Genomic DNA, 23,775 nt, shown 5'->3' on the forward strand with positions numbered 1-23,775 from the left:
GTTTGTTTCAAACTCAATTTACTTATCTTGTTGATAAGTACAAAAAAGAATACGTCATTGAAAAAGAAGCTCAAAAAAGTTTTGAAAATATCTCTTAGAAATGCTCAATTAAGAGATATCAAGAATCTTTTGTACATTTGTATCTTTGTACATTTGTTTCCTTATATTTATCCAATAAAAAAATTGTGAAAAGTATGTAAATAAATAATTATGAAAATATATATAAATCAAAAAGTCATGAATAGTGGTGAATAGTGGTTTTTGTCTACCACTATAACTTTTAAAACAACGTGGAGAAAGGGAAAAGAAAGAGAATTTATTCTCTTCAAAAGCCACCTGAGAAGGAAAAGAAAACTCTTCTCCTTCTGCAGACTTCAAGAAACAAGGCTCCAATTGTCTCTACATGTGGTGATGGATTTCAAAATTTTCTTAAGTATGAAGACTCAAACTCGACTCAAGTCCGAATTTTCATCTATAAATAGAGTTGCAACCCTTTTCATCGGGCAGAACTAGAGAGAACTCAAGAGCCCAAGAGTGCAAGCATAGAGTGTTAAAAAATAAAAAAAAATAAAAAAAATCTTTCTCTTGTAATCTCCTCTTTAAAAAATTCTATTCCTTTGTATTCATCTCTTTAAGTCATCCATTTGTTGTCAACAAGCTTGTATTCAACAACTCTCTGTAATCAAGGTATATTTTCAATAAACAATATTTTTAATTCAAATGTCTATGTTTTATGTTTAAATTTCTACAATAAATTAGACAGATTAGACAGTAATTATTTCTATTTTTATGCTTGGAGATCATTAGACACAATTAATTTGTTGTGTGTATGAACTGTTATATGTCCAAAAAAAAAAAATTCTCTCTTTTGTAATCTCCTCTTTCAAAAATTCTAGTCCTTTGTATTCATCTCTTTGAGTCATCTCTTTGCTATCAACAAGCTTGTATTCAACAACTCTTTGTAATCAAGGTATATTTTCAATAAATAATATTTTTATATTCAAATATCTATGTTTTTATGTTTAAATTTCTACAATAAATTAGAAATATTAGACATTAATTATTTTTGTTTTTATGCTCGAAGATCATTAGACATAATTAATTTGTTGTGTGCATGAACTGCTATATGTCCTGAGTGTGAATGGTATTAGAGCCACATTCTACTTGAGAACCGAGTGGTGTTACAAGTTGGAATAGTAATTAATCACTAATTTAGTCCTAACTTAGTTTGAATTGAATTTCCTGTGAATGGCTTGGTCAGCCTAGATAGCTGTGTTTGAGGGTAGAAGGAGCGTAAGTCCCATGTTGATCCGCTTGTGGTGGTCCCTATTCAGGAAATTATTTGACTTGATTAAGGACAAGGTTGTGATTATTTTATGTGACAATGAGTAACATTATAAGGAAATTAAGTAGAGTTAGTTTTTCCAGATCTCTTAGGTCTAATGATAGTTCTACATCTTCATCAGATAATTCTGCACACACATCACTTACTCAAAATATTATTAATAGTCAAGAAATAAATATAGTACAAATAGAAAATCAATTACATAATTGGTCTATTCCACACATGAAAATTAATACAATATATCAACAAGGAAATTTTGAATTTAATCAAAATTATTCAATTAAAACTGAAGAAAAAACTATCTCTCTTAATCAAAATTTAGAAAGTCTTCAATTATTGAGTCAAAACACTATTAATCATCATAGGAAGAAATTTAATTATATTCATATAGGATTAGTTCAAGTTGCCATAAAACCTTTGTTTCGTTTAAGTCTAGATATTCCTATTTTTGTCTGTTTAAGAGACGCTAGGTCAACAAAATTTACTGATTCCATCCTTAGCATGATTGATTGAAACCTTACAAATGATCCCGTTTATTTTAATTTTTTTCCAAACTTTTCCATGAACATAAATGATCCTAGTATTCTTTCAAGCTTAACTTTAAACATTAAAACCAAAAATATGAATTTTGTAGAAGAAGCCCAAACCATAGCAATAATTTATAGGATATATTATAAAGTCATGACAACTCAATTAAATCTTAGAGTTGTGTGTCAATCTGTCAAAGATGAAACATTATTATTAGAATATAATCATTCAAACCCTTAAACAGTTTGGAGATCATCAAGAAAATAAAGAAACTGAAGACAGCTTTATCAGATGATTCATACATAGACCCTGAGTTAATCCTTTACAGAGGACCTATGGGTCAATCCCGATAAAAGATTTCAAGAATCTTTTGTACAACTATATCTTTGTACATTTGTTCTCTTGTATTTATCTAGTAAAAGAAAAAAAAATTGAAAAGTATGTAAAGAAAGAATTGTGAAGAATATATATATATAATCATCAAAAGTCATGAATAGTGGTGAATAGTGGTTTGTCTACCACTATAACTTTTAAAAAAACATGGACAAATGGGAAAAAAAAAAAAGTTTATTCTCTTCTGAAGCCACCTGACAAGGAAAAGAAAACTCTTCTCCTTCTACAGACTTCAAGAAATAAGGCTCCGGTTGTCTCAACACATGGTGATAGATTTCAAAATTTTCTCAAGTATGAAGACTCTTTTTGAAGGGGTTATTATTGTATCATAACCATAATATGAACAAAATTTTCCTAATTCCTTTTTTTCTATCTTGTTTTTCTTTTTTCATTTGACTCTTTAATTTGAGATTTGTACAAAGAGCTAAACCTTGATTATTGATGAAAGTAATTAATTCTCCACATGTTAATGATTCATAGGGAATTCTTCAATTATGAATATTTCTTATTCTTTGTCTAACATTTTCTGCAAATAAAGTTGGTAAACCAGATATAAATTTTTCTTTCCAATAATGACTTCCACAATCATGTCTTGACATAATTTTGACTAAAAACATATCTTTATACCACTTGCAATCTCAAAGTTTTGGACATCTAAGATTATTAAGGATTTTAGAAGTTCTTTTTGAAAATAAACAGAATCTCCTATAAAATGTTTTGTTATTGCAAATATTAACGTATTGACAACATCTTCTTCATAAGATTAGACTAGTGTTCTTTCTTCTTTTATTATTGTATTTTTTGCATTTAATATATATTCTCTATCATTTTGACTCAAATAATGATCCCACCAACCTTTAAGTGAACCAATGAATCCTATGACTAAGGCACCAACAACATGAAAGTCATAATTACTAGTCTTGATTCTATAAACATTAGTAGCCTCATCATTTCATGAAGTAAATTAATTATTTGATGTTCACTCATTCCATCTATATTCCATTCATAAAAACTACTACTATCATAACTAGCAGCTAATTGATAATTTCTTTCTTCTAATTGAATATAAGGAAAAGAGGGTTTTGAATACTATTTTTTTCTATTTACAAACTTATTAGAAATTGCATTGATTATTGAGGGGTATGAGTCTAGAGACATTTTGAATTGTTCTTCTATTTTATTGATTTCTGATTTTTCTTTAGTTATAGTTTGAATTTGATTCTTATTTTGATTAATGCCGTTAATATTAAGTTTATCTAATCTAAGTTGCATTTCTTTTAACATTGTTTCTGTTGGTGTTGCTAATTGAATATTTGATTTTGCAACATTTATAGGAATAATAAAAGGTTGTTGTAAAATCTTGACAAATGATGATGATAAAGTTGAAGAAAAGTTTGAAGAATATTTTGCATTTGATGTTTCTCCTATCTTCCCTCTTGGGGCATAAGAAAACAAAAATTGAGAAATTTTTTTTTTTGTTGATTTAAATGTTGAAGAGAATGATTTGTAATTTAATTATTACTGAACTTGTGTAATATCTTTGTAAATTATGGGACTTTGTTCATCTTTGGTTCTTGGAATTTTGAAGGGCGAAACAGAAATTGAATTGTTATCAAAATTAAATTGATGATTATTTAAGGGTGGTTGGGAACCTAATTCTAAGGTTATTGTTAAAAAAAAAATGAACATTTTCTGAGTGTTTTATTGCTAATTGATGTCCTTCTTCATTTCTTAAAGTTATAATTTGTTTTCTTTGTTTTCTAAGTAGAAAAAAACCAATAGAAAAAAGGAATTGTCATTTTCTTTTGATTCATATATTTTTCATATTGTTTTCTTAATGCATTTCTAGCTTGAGGAGGAAGTGTTTGAAAATAAGCTCTTTTAGTATTATTATGAGAGGCAAAATAATCTGATTTTATCCATTCTACATTAGGAGTAAAATGAGTCTTTTTATAAATTTTCTTATGAATAATGTTAACTTGATTAGGATACATATCCGAATGAGTAGGTGACACAAGAGGAGATTCTTGTTGTTGATATACAGGAATAGGAATTTTTGGAGTAAAATCGACACCATTTAAATTTGCATTTGAAGTGAAAGGTCTTGCAGACATAAAATCTTGAGTAAATGAATATCTAGAAGTTGGACTAAATTCTATTTGAACAGTACCATCTGTATGTTGTATAATTTTTGAAGGAGTTGTTAAAGGTTTAATTGGTTTTGGATGGGTTAAATCTTTTAATTCCCATTGACCTCCTTAAGTAATTTCATTCCATTGTAATTTTTTAGGAACAAAAGCTTGAGTATTGTTAGGATTATATTGTAATAATAATGTTTCATCTTTGACAGATTGACACACTGCTCTACGTTTTAATTGAGTTGTCATGACTTTATAATATATCCTATAAATTATTGCTATGGTTTGGGCTTCTTCTAATATATTCATATTTTTGGTTTTAATGTTTAAAGTTAAACTTGAAAGAATACTTCGGTCATTTATGTTCATGGAAAAGTTTGGAAAACAATTAAAATAAACGGGACCATTTGCAAGGTTTGAATCAATTTGCTAAGAATGGAATCAGTAAATTTTGTTGACCTAGCATCTCTTAAATAAACAAAAACAAGAATATCTAGACCTAAACGAAACAAAGGTTTTATGAAAACTTGAACTAATCCTATATGAATATAATTAAATTTCTTCCTGTGATGATTAATAGTGTTTTGACTTAATAATTGAAGACTTTCTAAATGTTGATTAAGAGATATAGTTTTTTCTTCTGTTTTAATTGAATAATTTTGATTAAATTCGAAATTTCCTTGTTAACATATTGTATTAATTTTTATGTGTGGAATAGACCAGTTATGTAATTGATTTTCTATTTGTGCTATATTTATTTCTTGACTATTAACAATATTTTGAGTAAGTGATGTGTGTGCAAAATTATCTGATGAAGATGTTGAACTATCATTAGACCTAGGAGATCTAGAAGAACTAGCTCTAGTTAATTTCCTTATAATATTAATCATTGTAACAGGAAGTAATCATAACCTTGTCCTTAATCAATTCAAATAATTTCCTTAATAGGGACCACCACAAGCAGATCAACATGGGACTTACGCTCCTTCTGCCCTCAAACACCGCTATCTAGGCTAACCAAGCCGTTCATAGCAAATTCAATTCGAACTAAGTCAAGACTAAATTAGTGATTAATTATTGTTCCAACTCGTAACACCACTCGGTTTTCAAGCAGAACGTGGCTTTGATACCATTCACACCTAGGACATATAACAGTTCATGCACGCAACAATTTAATTCTGTCTAATGAACTCCAAGCATAAAAATATAAATAATTATTGTCTAATCTGTCTAATTTATTGTGGAAATTTGAACATAAAAACACAGATATTTGAATCTGAAAATATTGTTTATTTAAAATATACCTTGATTACAGAAAGTTGTTGAATACAAGCTTGTTGATAGCAGAAGGATGACTCAAAGAGATGAATACAAAGGACTAGAATTTTTTTAAGAGGAGATTACAAAAGAGAGAATTTTTTAGAACATTGTATGCTTGCACTCTTAGGCTCTTGAGTTCTCTCAAGTTCTATCAGGATTTCTAACTCTGTTGATGAAGAGGGTTACAACCCTATTTATAGATGAAAATTCGGACTTGAGTCTTCATTCTTGAAAATTTTTGAAATTCGTCACCACGTGTTAGGACAACTGGAGTTGAAGTCTACAGAAGAAGGTAAGAATTCATTTCTCATGTCAGAAGCCTTTAGAGGAAAGTAAATTTTCTTCCTCTTCTTTTCCATCACTTTGCTTTTTGAAAGTAGACAAAAACCACTATTCACCACTATTCATGGCTTTTTATTTTTTTTTTTTCTTTTTGCGTTTTATACGCATTCTTCACAATCTCTTCTGTACATATTTTTTTTTTTACTAGATAAATATAAGGAGACAAATGTACAAAGATACAATTGTACAAAAGATTCTTGAAATATTTTATCTGGATTGACCCATAAGTCCTCCGTAAATGATTAACTCAGGATCTACGTCTGAATCATCTGATAAAGCTATGTCTTCAGTTTCTTCATTTTCTTGATGATCTCCAAACTGTTTGAGGGTTTGAATGAGTCCTTGACGATATTGCTCTAAATCAGTAGCGGCTGCTAAGAAGCTTGACATTTGCTTTTCAGAGTTAGGAATTCTTCTTGAGTCGACCCTTGAGAAGAGCTTGTTGAATCTTTTGAATTTGATGATTCTGGCCCTAAAATTATTTGCAAAATCTTTTGTTGACATACAAAATCATGGTTGAATTTGTGATTCATACCTAATTGGTGTCTCAGCTGGTTCGTGTCCAGCTGGTGCTCCTTGATGGCGAGAGTAATCAACAATATTTATAACCTATAACACCATGAACTAGGGTAGCAAATACAAAGCTACTATAGCATAGTGGCTCTAGGATCGTTCCACTGGGAAGGGTACTCAAGTTGAAAATGATACCAATTCAAAGTGAATTGGTGCTGTTTCATTTCAAGATTAGCTTAAGAAATAAAACACAAACTTTGGTTGAAAAAGGTTTGAACTTAGATTAACAACACAACAAGTGATGAAAATAACTTAAGAAGAAAAACATTCCTTGGAGATTCAGGTATACAGGGAGGTTCCTCATGCAAAAGCATAGCTCCGGTCAGTTGGTTCACTTCCTCACATTAGAGAATTAACATAAAGTCAATTCTCTAACAGGTGCTGTACAAATACATCCCTCAATTGGATTTCAGCTTTAATTCTCTCACTGATGCAACTTGCAATGGTTTGAGCCTCTCACTAGCCTTTACTAGTCAAGGTGATCTTTAACCTTGGATTACCCGTCAAAAGCTCGCAAGAGGTAACTAATGGATGTCTCCTAAGAGTCCAAAAGCTTACCAAGTGTTGGCTATTCTAGAAAATCCTACCTTCAAGTCACCTACCAGAGGCTCGCAAGGGGTAAACTAGTGCATCTCCATGGTTAGAGATCACTTGCCTTACCAAGTGTTGGCCCAGGTGACTCCAAGGTGTTTTAAGTTAACTAAAAACATTATAAACCATTCACGGGACACACTTACTCTTCATTCATAACTGAAACCACAAAGCTTCTGATTCTTGCACTTGGAACCTTTCCCGGCAACCTTAACTCCAAGGAACTAAAAAGCTTAGCTACTCATTCTCTGGGGAAAACTCCTCAGAGAGTGCATAACTTAGTAAAATAAGTAAAAACACAATCAAAGAGAGAAGGTAAAGTAGAGCTCAAGCTCAAGCTCTGTGTATTTCTTCCTTTGAAACTTACAAAAGGTTCATCAACCAACACCCTCAGAACAGGCTCCTCAGGCTCCCTTTTAAACCAAAATTACATAATCAACTATTACCTGGATATTTTAGCCAAATTTCTAACTTAAAAACTAAGGAATCCTATCATTGGTGACTTACAAGGAGAATTTGGGCATTTAGGCAACAAAAATCTAATGAAAAATATCTCCAAGTGTCGGTTACAAATATCGGGAAGCATTGAGGACCACTTCGCAAGTGAAAAGTGAGGTTTGCGAAATTTCGCAGGTGCACAAGAAGAGCTGCGAAATTTCTTCATAGCATCCTGCTGATTCAACACCTTTGCAAAGTGGACTTCCATCTTGTGGTGTTTGGCTTCCATCACGGCGTGAAGCTTCAGGGGAAATCCATGGCACTGTGCAAAAAGGCTGCGAAACCATTCCGCAACAAAAGGCTGATTCCGCAGCACTTTTCTGAAGCCTTCCTTTAGCTTGGAGCAGTTGTCTTCCAAAGGCTGTAACTTCCTCATTTCAAATCCAAATTGCATACGGTTTGAGGCATTGGATTTTTGACTTCCTAAGCTTTCAAATGACATATTGTATGCATAAATTGGACATCAGGAAGTGCTCCAAAAGTAGCTGCAGTGACTGTCATCAAGAATGCTTCATGGCTGGATTCTCTTTGCTTCCCCTTTTGCATTTCCACTTTGCTTATGGCAAAAGATGCTTCAAAGCTTTGATTCTTCATGCCTCTAAGCTTCCCATTGCTTGCCAAGGATTCCATATAACTCTCCTCAATCTCATAATGCTTTGGTGATCAAAATACTAACAAAAACACCAAAACTTACACATTTTGATTAGAATTAATTGAAAGGGGCCTTAACATGCTAATTGGGTTAAAAGGCACTAACTACTACTCAAAAGTGTTTAAAAGGATTAATTAAAATCTATCAAATAGCACTTTTTGAGTAGTAATCACTCCCCCCAACCGACATATTGCTAGTCCCTTAGCAATGAAGGAGAGAAAAATAAAACAAAATTATCATAATTTACAAAAACTCCCAAGTAAGGAAGTCAGGAAGGGAATTCAACTCACCTTTGATAAATTCAATTTCAAAATCAAAATTTGAAAGTAAAGCTTGCCATCTTACAAAAATTTGTTTTGAAACTAAATTTTTAACATTATTTTGTAAAATATCTTTTTCAATTTTGCAATCAATTTTTAAAAGAAATTTTTTGTTTATCAAATCACTTTGAAACTATGAAATACATAAGACTATAGATAAAACTTCTTTTTTGACAGTTGAATAATTTATCTGAGCGCCCAACCAAATCCCTGAATGATATCTAACTATATGCATTTGATTGTTATATTCTTGTTTTTATATACCTCCATATCCTAAATTAGATGCATCTGATACTACAATGAGCAATGCATTAGGATGAGGGATGTAAATGCATGGTAAATGTTTGACTCTTGTTTAATTTCTTTGACCAAATTAGAATGATGCTCAGTCCATGCAGGAGCATTTTTCTAAGTCTTTTATATAAAGGTTCACAAATGATCCTCAAATTTTTAAATAATCAGAAACATAATTTAAACAACCTAGAAATCTTTGCCATTGTTCTTCATATTTTATTTCATCAGGAAATTTATCAACAAATTCTATTGACCTTTGAATTGGTTTTGTTTTTCCTTGAAAATTTTCATGTCCTAAAAATCTAATCTTTGTTTGAAATAATTTCATTTTTGGAGCGGGACAAGCCATTTCATTTGCTTTAATGACATTGAAAAACTTTTTTAAATGAACAAAATGTTTTTCTAATGAATCAGAAAATGCTAAAACATCATCAATGTATACAATTATGAACTAAAAATGAGGGTTAAAAATATCATTCATAATATTTTGAAATTCAAAAGGGGCATTTTTGAGACCAAAAGGCATGATATTCCATTCATAATGACTAAAAGGGACGGTAAAAGAAGTTTTGTATCTATCTTCTTCTTTGATTTAAACCTGCCAAAATCTTGATTTCATATCAAATTTTGAATAAATTACAATACTATGAAGTCTTTTGAGTAAATCTTGCTTATTAGGAATAGGGTATCTTATCCATTGTAATACTTTATTTAAAAGTTTATAATTAATGACTAATCTAGGTGCACCTCTTTCTATTTCAGTAGCATTTTGAACATAAAAAGCGGCACAACTCCAAGGAGATTTTGAGGGTTTGATTAATTTCTTTTTTATTAATGAATCAATTCCTTGTTTACAATATTCTAAAAAAAATTCATTCATTTGAATAGGTCTAGCTTTAGTGGGAATTTTAGACTCATCAAAATTTTGAATGTAAGGCAAACTTATCTCATGTTTCTTTCTGGACCGAAAAGCATTTGGAATATCAAAACAAATTTCTTTTTGAAAAAGATCTTGAATCTTTTCTATTTTTTTTTTTTAACTTTATCTTCTAGAAGTTGTTCTTCTACCTTTTTATATTGAATTTCTTTTGATAGAAAATTTATATGAGCTTGTTTTCTTTGAATTAAATTTACCCTTTTATTTATTGAATCACTTTGGACTTGATGTATTTCCTTTTTAGTTAATGGATATATAAAAGGAAAAATTATGGCATTTCCTAATATTGTAGTTTTGACACCTTCATCATTTACTTGAAAATGGTAAAGTATTGTAATAAAAGGAGTTCCTAATATTAAAGGTTTAGTCATATTTTGTACTAATATAAATTGAGTTCTAAAACAATAATTATTTTGACATTTATGAACATTTTGAAGTTTAAACTCTATCTCTAATTTTCCTTTATTTGCAGTAAAAAGTTCTTATCCTATTTTTTCATAATATTTAATAGGAATTAATCCTTCTTGAATACAATTCATATCTACTCCTCAGTCTATTAATGCTACTATTTCCATTTCAAAATCTTCAACTATGATTTTTACATTTGTATACCAGCTTTCAAAATCTATTTTTGATATTGTATTTATAAATGATTCTATCGGGGTTTGTTTATTAGGTATTATTATTCTTGGATCTTGATTATCAGTTGTTTCAGCAAAATCTTGTTTATATTGTATTATATTTATGATTTGTTCATTTTCTAGTTTTATTTGTTTATTTTCTTGTTTTAATTGATCTATTTGCTTTTTTATTTTTTGTATTTATTCTTTCAAGTCTTCAATAGTTATAGGTTTTTGAATCTATTAAAAATTTCATCCATTAAATATTGTTTAGGCTTAATTTCTTGAGTTTTATTTAAATTTTCTGTGAGAATTAAATTTTTTAAGTTTTGTAAATAATTTCTTTGTGTTTCCTCATCTTGTATTTTGTCCATAACATAAAAAAAAAATACTTGCTTATCTACCTTTGAAGATATTACATTTAATGTTTAATTATTATTATTTTTTTTTCTGTATTTTCTACTTTTGGTGTTTCATTAATTTCTCTTGTTGCTTTTTCTATCTTTGATGTTGTTGATTTTGTTGATGTTTCCCCCACCTCTCTTGGGGTAGAAGAAAACAAAATTTGATTAAATTTTGTTTCACTTGACTCTTCTTTTAAATTTTTACTTGACTCTTCTTGATTTAAGTTTTGTTGATCTAATAATTTTTTATTATGTGGAGAATTATCTATTACTTTTCTTGAGGTTACTATTGCAATTCTTTTAATGGGTTTCCTAAATTTGAAAAACCAAAGGAAAAAAGGAATTGTAATCCTTACTTGTTGCATATATTTTTCATATTATTTTCTTAAAGCATTTCTAACTTGAGGAGGAAGTTATTGAAAATATTTTTTTTTTTTTTTTTTGCATTATTTTGAGAATAAAAATAATCTAATATAATCCATTCTACATCAGGAACAAAAGGATTTCTTTTAATATATCTTTTTCTAATGATATTTATGTTTAAAGGAGGTTTATCATGAGAGAAAATATTTGACTCAGACTCTTCTTCAAAAAAAGGAATTTCTAAATCAAAGTTTAACATATTTTTTAGTTGATTTTCTATTTGATTCAATTCTTCATCTAACTTAGAATTATTAAATTTTATGTGATGATGCGGTTGATGATGTAGGTGATGATGTAGATAATGATGCAACTAATGATGCAGGTAATGACTTTGTAAATCTGATTATCTCATATGAAGAACTTTTTAAATTATATGCAGAACTATTTGATGCAGATGTAGAACTATCATGAGACCTAAGAGATCTAGAAGAACTAGCTCTACTTAATTTCCTTCTAATATCACTCATTGTCAGATAAAACAATCACCACTTTGTCCTTAATCAATTCAAATAATTTCCTAAACAAGGACCACCACAAACGGATCAACACAGGACTTACGCTCTTTCTGCCCTTAAACACCGCTAAGAGGCTGACCAGGCCGTTCACAGGAAATTCAATTCGAACTAAGTCAAGACTAAATTAGTGATTAATTATTGTTCCAACTCGTAACACCACTCAGTTATTAAACAAAACGTGGCTCTGATACCATTTATCTCCTTGTATTTATCCAGTAAAAAAAAAGTATGTAAAGAAGAGATTGTGAAGAATGCATATAAAACGCAACAAAAAAAAATTAAAAAAATATTATTATTATTATTATTATTATTATTATTATAAAGGTGAGAAAACTTACAATAGAAGCAAGATAAGACATGGAATGGGAAAAAAAAAAGATTTCCAAAGGGTTTCTACATAGGAAAGAGAGACTGTGATTTTTGAGGGGACAAAGAGAAACCTTTAGGATGAAGGATTTTGAAGAGGATAAGAAGGTAAAAGAAAAGGAAAAAAAAAATTCAAGTGGGTTTTGAGAGAGAAAGAACTAGGCAGAAGACTAGTTTGAGGTTGAGAGAAAAAGAGAGAGAGAGAGCTAAAGAGAAAGTAAGTGAAAAAAAAAAATCTAGAAGGGAATGAAAAAACATAGAGAAGAGAGAACCTGAATTTTCTTCTGGGGGTTTTAAGAAAAGCAGAGGAAAAGAAATAAGGGGAAGGCTTCAGGACATGGTCTCCAGAACGAGAAAAAAAGGTCTTTGGATCTTTGGGAGAAGGATAATAGGGAAAGAAGAAAAAACAAAAATTAGGTTTGAGAGTGGGAAAAATGCAGAGAGAGAAAGACATAACAGGAAGAAAGAAAGAACTGGCATGGGTAGTGGCTTTGATTATTAATTTTTTTAATGGTGAATTCATGGATGCGTAGTGGCTTTGTATCTTAAATCTCCATGGCAGAATTTTTGTGGAGAATCATACATATAATGATCGTGTGTTAGTGCATAAATTCTGTGGAGAAACAAGTTGTAGACATGCTGCTCCATTTGCCACATTGGTGTTGTGTTGATGCTTGATTTTTTGAGGAATTTCAACCACTTTAGTGCGTGTTTTCATGACTGTGAGGAGAAAAGCAACAAGCACATGATCACACCATCAGATTTTAAGACCACCAAGTTGCCACTATGAACACACACACACACACATCAACCACACTTCCACTCTCATCACACATAACTCAGCATGCTTCACTCACATTCAGCACACACTACTTTGTTTCCTTAGGAATTTTTTTATTCTTTTGGTTGTGTGATTTTATGTGATTATTTGTGTTTGTTAGTGATTTCAAAATTCTTATCAATCTACCTTTCTAAAAATTAATTCTCAAAATTTCAAATTTATTTTGGACAATGTTAGGTTATGAAAATTCATGTAAACAATTTTATTCGATATGCATATTTGAAAATAGCTTTAAAATGAATTTTGATTTTGAATATACATGAATTAAATTTCATAGCTCTAATTAATGGAGTAAATGGATAAATTCATAGGTTTTAATAGATCCCTACACACAAAGTTTCTTTTTTTTTCAAAAACATAGTTTTTCGTTGAAATTGTGGATAATTCATTGTACTTTGTATTTGTAAATTGGAATTTGACAACTTAGAAACCATTTAAAATTTCTATCACTATTTCATGACATTCTAGACTCCTTGAACTTATAGAATCTTGCTTGGATCAAATATGGTTTTCTAATTAGAAGATATAAATCAATCTTTCAGAAAGTTCAATTTTCATTCTATTTTTGGCACTCAGTCTTGTTTTGCAAAATTAAATTACTAAATGATCTCTTTAATCTCTTTGAATATTTTTATCTTAATCTAGACTCCTCAAATTTAATTTTTGACACATAAAATATTAAAAAAATATGCTTTCTAGAGAGAGATATGATTTTTCAAATTCATACGTATTGTACATGACTGAAATATGGACAACTGATCAAGTATGGTTTTTTTAAAATTCTTTTGAATGCTTTCTGACCTTAGATTTATTTTTAGTACAATCTAGGCATTTTAAATGACTTGTGTGATTTTTTTTGTATGAATTTAGGTCTCTAGGAATTATTTTTTAAAAAAAATTGAGTTTACATTAATTACTATTTTCTGCCTACTTCTAGACCTTTTGGAACTTTTGGATATTTGGAATTGAATATGTTGTTTAATTGAATGCTTGGATTTTTGTATGCTATTATAGACATCGACGAGAAGTCTTTTGTGATTTAGTATGATCAAATTCCTTTTTTGTGCATTTTCTTGGGATTTATTCTAAAAGATGCCTTATACTAATTGTATACTAGAAGTTTTGCATCATGCCTGCTTTGATGTTTAATTCTAAACTATTTGACATCCCATGAATTTTTGTTGGTTGTTGTATTGTGATATAGACATAATAGAGAGGTTTGTCCTAATTTTTCATGACCAAATGATGTTCCTAGGTATTAATCTATAAATTTTCTTTTAGTAATAGTATGCCACACTTCTTGCTGCATGTTTTAATCACAACCCTTGATTTTTGGAGTTGTATATATGACTTGTGCGAATATTGATGACTCTACATACTCTAATCATTTTTTATGCTATTTAGATACCAATCATGCTGTGATTTCTTTCTTTCATTATTTATTACTATAATTTTGATCTAACCTTCCATGTCTTGTGAAAGCGCATTATGAGTTATCTATTCTATCTAGATACGGTTCTATCCCTTTTTATCCTTTTAGTTTCATAAATAGATATGCTTTGTGCACAAAAATACCCTTACGTGTGGACCCCGCATTTCGACTCATGCGTTTTCCACTCGATGGCGAGCTTGATTTTACTTTGAAAATGATTTTATTCTTTGAAAAATGACTTGGAGTCGCCACTTATTTTTGTTTTATTTTTAAAAGGGTAAACAAAATAAGAAAGAAAAACCCTAAGTGCGACTCTTGGTTTTGGAAAAGGCGATCTACGAAAAACCGGATCGGGCTCGGAGGTCAGGTTACTTATCGGGAAGGTACGATAAAGACCATAGCACCCCTTTAAGTCCCTAAAGTCGAGTCTCTACTGATAAAATGAAGCTGATGTGACAATTGATGAGTAAATCAATGAATATCCTGAGTGATCAAGCACATATGAGAATTGGAACATGTATAGTGAATTATCAGAATGAGAGTGTATGCGTACCTGGGCCATGAGCCATAATGCTCTATCAAGAAACGAAGTTAGCACACAATTAATGAATACGGAATATAGCTCATACATATCGAAGTACAAAATGAAGATCAGACAAAATACATTAAGTACAACAGTTGATAATCAAAAGGGATTCAAACATCGGGCCCCCACCAAAACCCAATTTATTGTTCATGAATTAGTCTTATAAATTTTGTGTTTTGGATTTGTGAAGAATTCATTTTTGCTTATGTAGAATCAAGAAGATCAGAAGTTTATTTAAGAATCGAAATGGAACTAAAACTATTCGAGTGAAAACTGGATTCTTGGAGTTTATTTGAAAATTGGAGTGTTCGAAATTAAATTTAAGAATTGAAATTTTGGATGTCAAATTTGGAAGGGATTAGAATTTTAGAAATTGGAAATTAAATTCAGAAGTCGAAAATTTTAAAGAATTGTTTAAAAATAGAATTTTAAAATAAATAAATAAACTATTAGGATTAAATAAATTAATATGAATATGGAAATTTTCAAGATTAAAAATTTAATTTGTAAATATGAAGTTTTAAAGAATTTGATTCAAAATGGAGTTTTGAAATAAATAAATATATGAAATACTAATAATTAAATAAATTATTGGGAATACGAGAATTTTCGGGATTAGGAATTTAATTCGGAAATCAGAAGTTTTAAAGAATTTGAGTTACAATGGAGTTTTGGAATAAACAAATAAAATAATAGTAATTAAATAGATTAATGTGAATATTGGAATTTTTGGACATAGAAATTAAAATCGGAAGTCGGAAATTTTAATGAATTATTTAAAATGGAATTTTAAAGATCAGAATTTTGAAGTGCCATTTTAAAGATTGAATTTTTGTAGATAAACGAATAAATAAATGAATAAGACGATAATGATAGTGATAAAATTTAAAGTTTGAATTTTCAGAAATAAATAAACAAATAATAATGGAGGATTAAACCTTGATGATAAGAATGAGAAATTGGAATGAATGAATAGATATACAAATGAATAACGTGGTACGAATATGCATGGGAATGAAATGATAAGGAGAAATAATGGGCTTTGAAGATGGGTTCAGGATAGAGGCTACGTGAATTGGGGCCTTTAGGAATGGGCTTAGGTTGAAGAAACCTCAAGGATTGCTTGTGGGCTTGGGGCGACTGGGTGGTGCATGGTGAGAAGACCAAATTCCATTCTATTGGGTTGTATCCTTAGCCTCCCTTTCACATTTCAGGCCTGGAGGTATGCCCCCCAGCATGCATTACCCCTAAACAACCTCCATTTGCCCACTCGAGGATGGCGGAGAACGAGTTAGACGAAAGAAGGCGTCCCGAGATAGCAACGTAAGAGGTGGCAGTAGATTCGACGACGTGAGGGGCGGGTTCGACGGGATCATGGTGGCAGAAACGACGATGGTAGTGGCAGTGGCAGTGGCAGTTTGATCCAATGGAGCAACCGCGGCCATGACTGGCGCCACCCCGGATGCTGCTATCCCTGTGGTGGGATCTCATCACGCGATGTATAGGCTGAAGCCTTACGCTTGCTGGGAAATCTTTCAGGGCTTCGATCACATAACGCACCATATGGATGGAAACCTCTCGTCGCTGCTCCACCCAAGTCTATACCGCCGGGGCTGCTTCACCTAGTACCGCGACATGAGAGCCACAATTCCCGTGGAGCCTCTCAGAATCCCACGCGCTTGCCACTCCGAAAAATTCTGTACTATGAAATGCCTCGCCCTCATCCACTCAAAGACGGAGGAGTCGCTGTTCGGAGACCTGGAGCATTGCCGGCAAGCCTTGGTCGGAGACCAAATCGAAAGTCGTTTCTACAATGAGTTGGGGAGCTGACTTCCATCTTGAGTGTATGGAAAGCATCATCAGATTATCCGATGGCGGGGTTCCAGAGGATCAGATAGTTGGAATCCTAGTGAGTCCCAGGTTCAAGTTTTAGAAATGGGTCAGTCAGAGTCTGTTCCGTTTAAATTATCTCCATCGCGTATAAGAGATAGTATCCTTTTTCCTGGTAAGGTTAGCAACCTACGAGCTGTCAAAATATTGTGTGAATGACTGAATACCTTGGCCTTGAGTTTTGTATATTATATATAGACTTTACAAGGATGCTTTACATGGAAAGCAAATAAAAACAAATAAATTACAGCATGATTCTAGCCCTATACATGTAAACTATAATCTATCAAATAATATATGCTAACTGTACAGAATAATCAATGGAGAAATAAGGAAACAATTGTGGGCTAAAATAAGGAAAGAAGGGTGGACTAAATTAAGGAAGGTGTGGACAGCAAGTGTGGGCTAAAATATGGAAGGTGTGGAGGGCTAAAATAAGGAAGGTGTGAACAGTAAAATAAGGAAGGTGTGGACAGCAAGTGTGGGCTAAAATATGGAAGGTGTGGAGGGCTAAAATAAGGAACGTGTGGACAGCAAGCTGTCCTTTGACACGAGCATCTTGTGAGGGTGCATAGAAGGTGATCCGTTCATGAAGTCACTTCCCCAGTTTCGATAACTTGGCCATCAATGACGTCATTCCCACAACCAACGAGGAACAAAGCAACAAACAGAGGGAAGAAACCACAAGAAACAAAACATGATTTTTATATAATCAAGCTCAGGGATGAATTCATGCATCAGGTGCTTATGGAAGGAGTTAGGGAAACCAGAATAGAGTCAAACAGAGCACATTCGCACACGGACAAGTTCAGCAAAATAAACCAATAATCCATGACATCCAAACCGACCAACAAATCACATCCCGGAATCGATAGAAGAAGTTAGTATAATAATGTCATAACGAAGAAACATGGAGTTCACAGAAAATTTTACCTGAAAGTTTTCTCCTTGAGCAAGGTATCCTCGTCCTCCAACACTTTTCCTCCTCCTCCTTCTGCTCTGGTCCCGCCTGCTCGAATATCTCCCCCCCAAAATATCTCACTCAAGCTAAATATCTACCTCACTGTGCGTCCTCGGAGGGTGGTGTCACCATCCACCTACTCTCTGTCCCCATTGTCCCATCTGGCCGCCCCATTAGCTTAATTTTGGGGTGGTCAGAAAAATAATAAAATAACCCCTTTCACTGTAAAGAGGGATCTACATTACGCTTGATTGTGTTTTCAATTGCTTTGACTAGTGCTTGGTCTCTTAAATAGAATAAAATGCATTTTGTATGATATATATATATATAGATATATCTTACTGTTTGAACTAACTTTGGTGTCTTATGATAGCGCTTAAGTTACGGTTCAAGTACGCATACTATCATTCCTTTATGATTGTGTTGTGAATTCTTGTTTGGCATGCAAGAATAATAGAGTTTTGAAATCACCTTAGCCCATCTAGGTATCCTTAATTAACTGACTAATTGTCATATTTCCCCTCAACTTAGCTAGTAAAGACTTTTTTAGGGCTTAGATGGGTGCTAGCTCTTAGGAGGTACTTTCCCAATAGCTAACTTGATCCCCGAACCCAGACTCGAGTTTTTTAGAAATAAGTTCCAAAAGTCAGGAGTCATTTTAGGGGTTTTGTTCTTACTTGATTTCCCATTTAAAAATAAATAAATAAATAAAAGTAAATGGAGACTCCAAATTTTAATGAAAATATATTTTTTTTCACAAGTAAAAAGTGAGTCTCGCCAGTCGAGTGGGAACGCATCGTGAAAAATATAGGTCCACAGTCGAATGTCTCAAATACCTAAGATCTTATACTAAATGACTCTTCCTTTATCATGACACATAATTAGTGGGAAGGAAGGGCGAGTGGAGACCATTACTCTCTCTTACTTTAGAGGTGGAAAATGACTCACTTAAAAGTAATGGAAATCCTTACCTTTAAGGGGGTATTTCCAAGGTTCCCTATCTAGGCTTAAGTCAATACCAAGGGCTTAGGTTAATTTAGTCCAAAATTGGTCATACTTGATTAATTAACCTCATAGGATCATCTAATTAATTAATTAACCTAATCCAAAGACCTTGTTCACTATCCCCCGTGCAACCTTACGTAATTACCAAAATGCCTTTATACACAAAAGTAAACCAAAAGCCAATCCAACCCTCATAAATCATACCATCAAGGTATATGAGCTCAAGCGAGGACCATTAGGACTCATAGGAGTATTGACTCCCTCAAAATCTATTTCTGAAGTTGATTCAACATCCTACTACAAAGAATCAACTACACTCTAATATCTTATGTAAATAACAAGAAAGTGAAGCTCAGGTTCATGACTTGCTATCTACTACATGGTGACTCCCCATGAACTAGTGTCCATAATCTAACAATGTAATGTTATCACCTATCAAGATTTTCTCTCCAATCCTTGAGTTATAGATTCTCATTTATTATGTTATCAATTAATATATTCTAGCTTAAACAAGTATATGTCAAAATTTCATTAAAGGAAATGTTATAGTCATAGTCTTCTAGATCACATATCCTTTGGATCACCCAAAGGGACACATTGTTTCAAGCCCATGAGATATCATGATGCCTCTATTGAGAATGCGTGTTGCCACCATCTATCAATAGTGACCCAATCCACAAGGATATGTGACCACCTTTGGGTCTCACCCTCGATATCCTCTTAAGGTTGAGAGTCCATGTAAATTAGTTTGGTGAATCACGATACTTGATAACCTTATGTTAGAATTCACCGTAAGTTCTATCTAAAGTGCACCTATGGACAAGAATTTTCACATGTCTCCCCACTTGATGGTTAGACTCGTTTTTTTTAGTGGAAAACTTATTTTTATAAAAATTGGAGTCAGCACTTATTTTAATTTATTTTTAAAATGGAAAATAAAATAAAAAATAAAACCCTAAAGAATGACTCCTTATTTTTAGAAAAGCATGCCTTTGAAAACTGAAGTCTAAGTCCAAAGGTTAAGTTACCTATCAGAAAGGTGCCATAAATATAACATCCCTCTAAGCCTTCAAAACAGGTTTCTACTAAATAGGTTGAGGCAAGCATGACAATTAATCAATAAATCAATACCAAGGATAGTAAAGATGATTATATCTAAAACCAAACAATATTATATTCATATCAAAATATTCATATTAAATGAATCAAGAACACAAGAAATAAAGATAAGTGTACTTGAACTGCAACCCAAAGCGTTTTCATGAAGACATTTAAAATTTAGTTTGACCAATAATACAACATACAATACACATTTCATCCCATTCATGAAATCAAGCATTAATCAACATAATGAAGCAAATATCATGTATAAAGATGTTCAAACACAAAGCATGTCTATTTACATAACAAAAGGGATAGAAAGTGTAATGGACGTACTTGGATATCATACATAACTTACAATGTGTTTACATATAGTTAAAGAGGGTTAGAGCAATTATAATAACAAAATTGTATATCAATCTATAATATACATGACATATATACAACCCAAATGAAATGACAAGAACTCAATATTAAATATCAAGAAAAATCTAAATAAAAAATTGTATATTTCATGCAACCACTATCATAAGTCAAGTCCTCATAAAATGTCAAAAATTAGTTAAGATTTAAAGAAACATTAGGTATCACATAGGGCATACATATATGCGCTAAGAAGGGTACGAAGAATGTTAGGAACCCTCACATTCTTTGTCATTTACTAATTTTTTAGTATTTTTGGATTTTTATTTTTTTGGGCATCAACTCCATACCCCTTAAGTGTAATTAACACTATTTAAACAATATCAAAATCATATAAGGTCCAAAAAAAAAGTGGAGATTTAGAAGAGTATAAAGTAGTATTTTTGGATTTTGATTTTTCCTACCATCAATTTCACACTTTCTAAGTGTAATTAACCTATTTATCCAACATTGAAACCATATGAGGTCCAATTTTTAAATAAAAAAATTCAAAGAGGTGGAGATTTGGGAAGGTACGAAGAGTGTGAGGATTCCTCACATTCTTCATACCCTTACTAATTTTTTTAGTATTTTTGGATTTCAATTTTTCTAGACATTAATTTCACACCCCCTAAGTGCTATTAACTTATTTAAACGATATCCAAGCCACGTGAAATTCAAAAAAATTCAAAGTGGAGATTAGAAGGGTATGAAGAATGTGAAATTGCTAATTTTTTAATATTTTTGGATTTCATTTTATTTTTGGGCATCAACGCCACACCCTTTAAGTGTAATTAACCTATTTAAATAATTTGCAAGCCATATGAGGTCCAATTTTTTTAATTTTTATTTTTAAATATTCAAAGAAGTGGAGATTTGGAAGAGTACAATGAATATGGGGAGTCCTCATATTTTTTGTACATTTGCTAATTTTTTAGTATATTTTCATTTTTATTTTTTCCAGACATCAATTCAACACCCCCTAAGTGTAATTAACCTATTTAAACAATCAAAAATATTTTTTTTACATTCAAAGAAGTGGAGGCTTTGAAGGATACGAAGAATGTGAGGACTTCGTAGCCTTACTAATATTTTAGTATTTATTGATTTTGATTTTTCTAGGCATCAATGTCACAACCCTATAAGTTTAATTAACCCATTTAAACAGTATTGAAACCATATGAGGTCCAAATTTTTTAAAACAAAAATCAAAGAAGTGGAGATTTGGAAGAATTCTCACATTTTTCATACCATTGCTAATTTTTCAATATTTTTGGATTTTGATTTTTTGGGGCATCAATTCCACACCCCTTATATGTAATTAACTTATTTAAACAATATTCAAGTCATATGAGTTCTAAAAAAATTTAAAGAAGTGGAGATTTGTAAGGATACAAAGAATGTGAGCCCTTTTTAATTTTTTAGTATTTTTGGATTTCGATTTTTTCAGGTATTAATTCCATACCCCGTAAGTGTAATTAACCTATTTAAAAAATATTCAAGCCATATGAGATCTAAAATTTAAAAAATAAAAAAATCATAGAAATAGAGATTTGGAATGATACAAAGAATATGAGGAATCCTTACATTTTTCATATTTTTGTTAATTTTTTAGTATTTTTGGATTTTGATTTTTTTTGGGTATTAATTCCAAACCTCCTAAGTGTATATAATTAATCTATTTAAACAATATTCAAGTAATATGAGATCAAAAAAATAATAATAATAATTCAAAGAAGTAGAGATTTGGAAGAATACAAAGAATACGAGGAATCCCCACATTCTTTGTACCCTTACTAATTTTTTTAGTATTTTTGGATTTTGATTTTTTTGGCAATCAATCCAAAAACCTTGAAGTGTAATTATTAACCTACTTAAACATTATCCAAGCTATATGAGGTTCAAAAAAATTTGTAAAACTTCAATCAAATGGAGATGAAGCAACAATATATGAAGAACGCGGTGATGTACCGATGGACTGCCGGGGATAATTGGTTGAGTTATGTCTTTGTTGCTAGTCACTGCCACTTTATGTGGAGGATGAGCACAATACTGATCGACTACCTATGAGCAGCAGTTGAATGATTTCTTTGCCGCTAGCCACTGCCACTATATTTGGAGAATGATGATTTTCCCTTACCGCATGCCACTGCCATTGCAAGGAGAAAACATCAATTCCTCACCTGTTGACAGCCACAATGGAGCCACTCGCACTTTGTAGGGTGGGGCAACTGTAAATGTAGCTACATAAGCAAAATGAAATCAATGAAATGGATGCATTCTCATTGAACTAAAAAACTTACCATTTCTAGAAAAGTCGAAGCAGTAGACACTGATCCCTTTATTTTCTAAAACAACTACAAGGTTTAACATAATATTGTTTCCCTGGAGATTGAAACAAAGAGTTGTAGCATCATTCCTCTCAAAAGCACTAAATGATTAGATAATCACATTATAAGTGCAGAAGAATCCTATAAGAGATATCCTGCCAATCAATAAGTAGACTTCATAAAGCTCTACTCACACTAAAGGCAATTAAAGTACAGAGAAATTCACAATCAGCTTTGGGTATGTAACACGGAATAGATTTTGATTTAAGCAAATTCATAACTTTTGTAGTCATCAAATTATTGTATTGTTGAACCTTTACAAGCCCTTTAAAGGAGTAACATAAATGGTCTATAGGAACATTAAAGGTTCGAAGGTCCACTAACAAGTTGGATAACACTGAGATAAAAAAAAAATGATTTGTTTACATCATAGATATTTCTTGTCACACCCAAGTTAATTGGAGTCCACCAATCCCCTACATATCATCAATTGAACAAATTCACGATTTATAACATTTTTATTAACACAAACGGTATACCTATCATAGAACAACAAAAATCACAAGTTCTGCAATCTAACCAAGTAACAAGAAGTAGAGGCAAACAAGGATGACCTTCATTCATGATAAAGACCAATTAAATTAAAAAAGCACTTGGTTGAGACCTATATCATAGTGATCAAGTTTATACAAATAATTCTAATGATTAACAAAAATAATAACAAAACCAATTGAACTTACCAACAGACATCCACACATGACAAGGTTAGGGCTACACTTGTTTTTTTGGCATGAGATAGTATCTTGAGAACTACGTCGGGTGAAAAGCTATAGGCTGAAAAGGAAAATAAAAAGGCAAAATATAAATTATCAATATTTAGAAAAATTATTTTTCACTATCTAAGAGTTGCTTATATATGTGCTTCTTTTTCTTGTCACATTCTTATGTATCGTGACAAGAAGAATTGT

The sequence above is a fragment of the Vitis riparia genome, chromosome 17 (genome assembly GCF_004353265.1).
Source record: "Vitis riparia cultivar Riparia Gloire de Montpellier isolate 1030 chromosome 17, EGFV_Vit.rip_1.0, whole genome shotgun sequence".
Taxonomy (NCBI): Eukaryota; Viridiplantae; Streptophyta; class Magnoliopsida; order Vitales; family Vitaceae; genus Vitis; species Vitis riparia.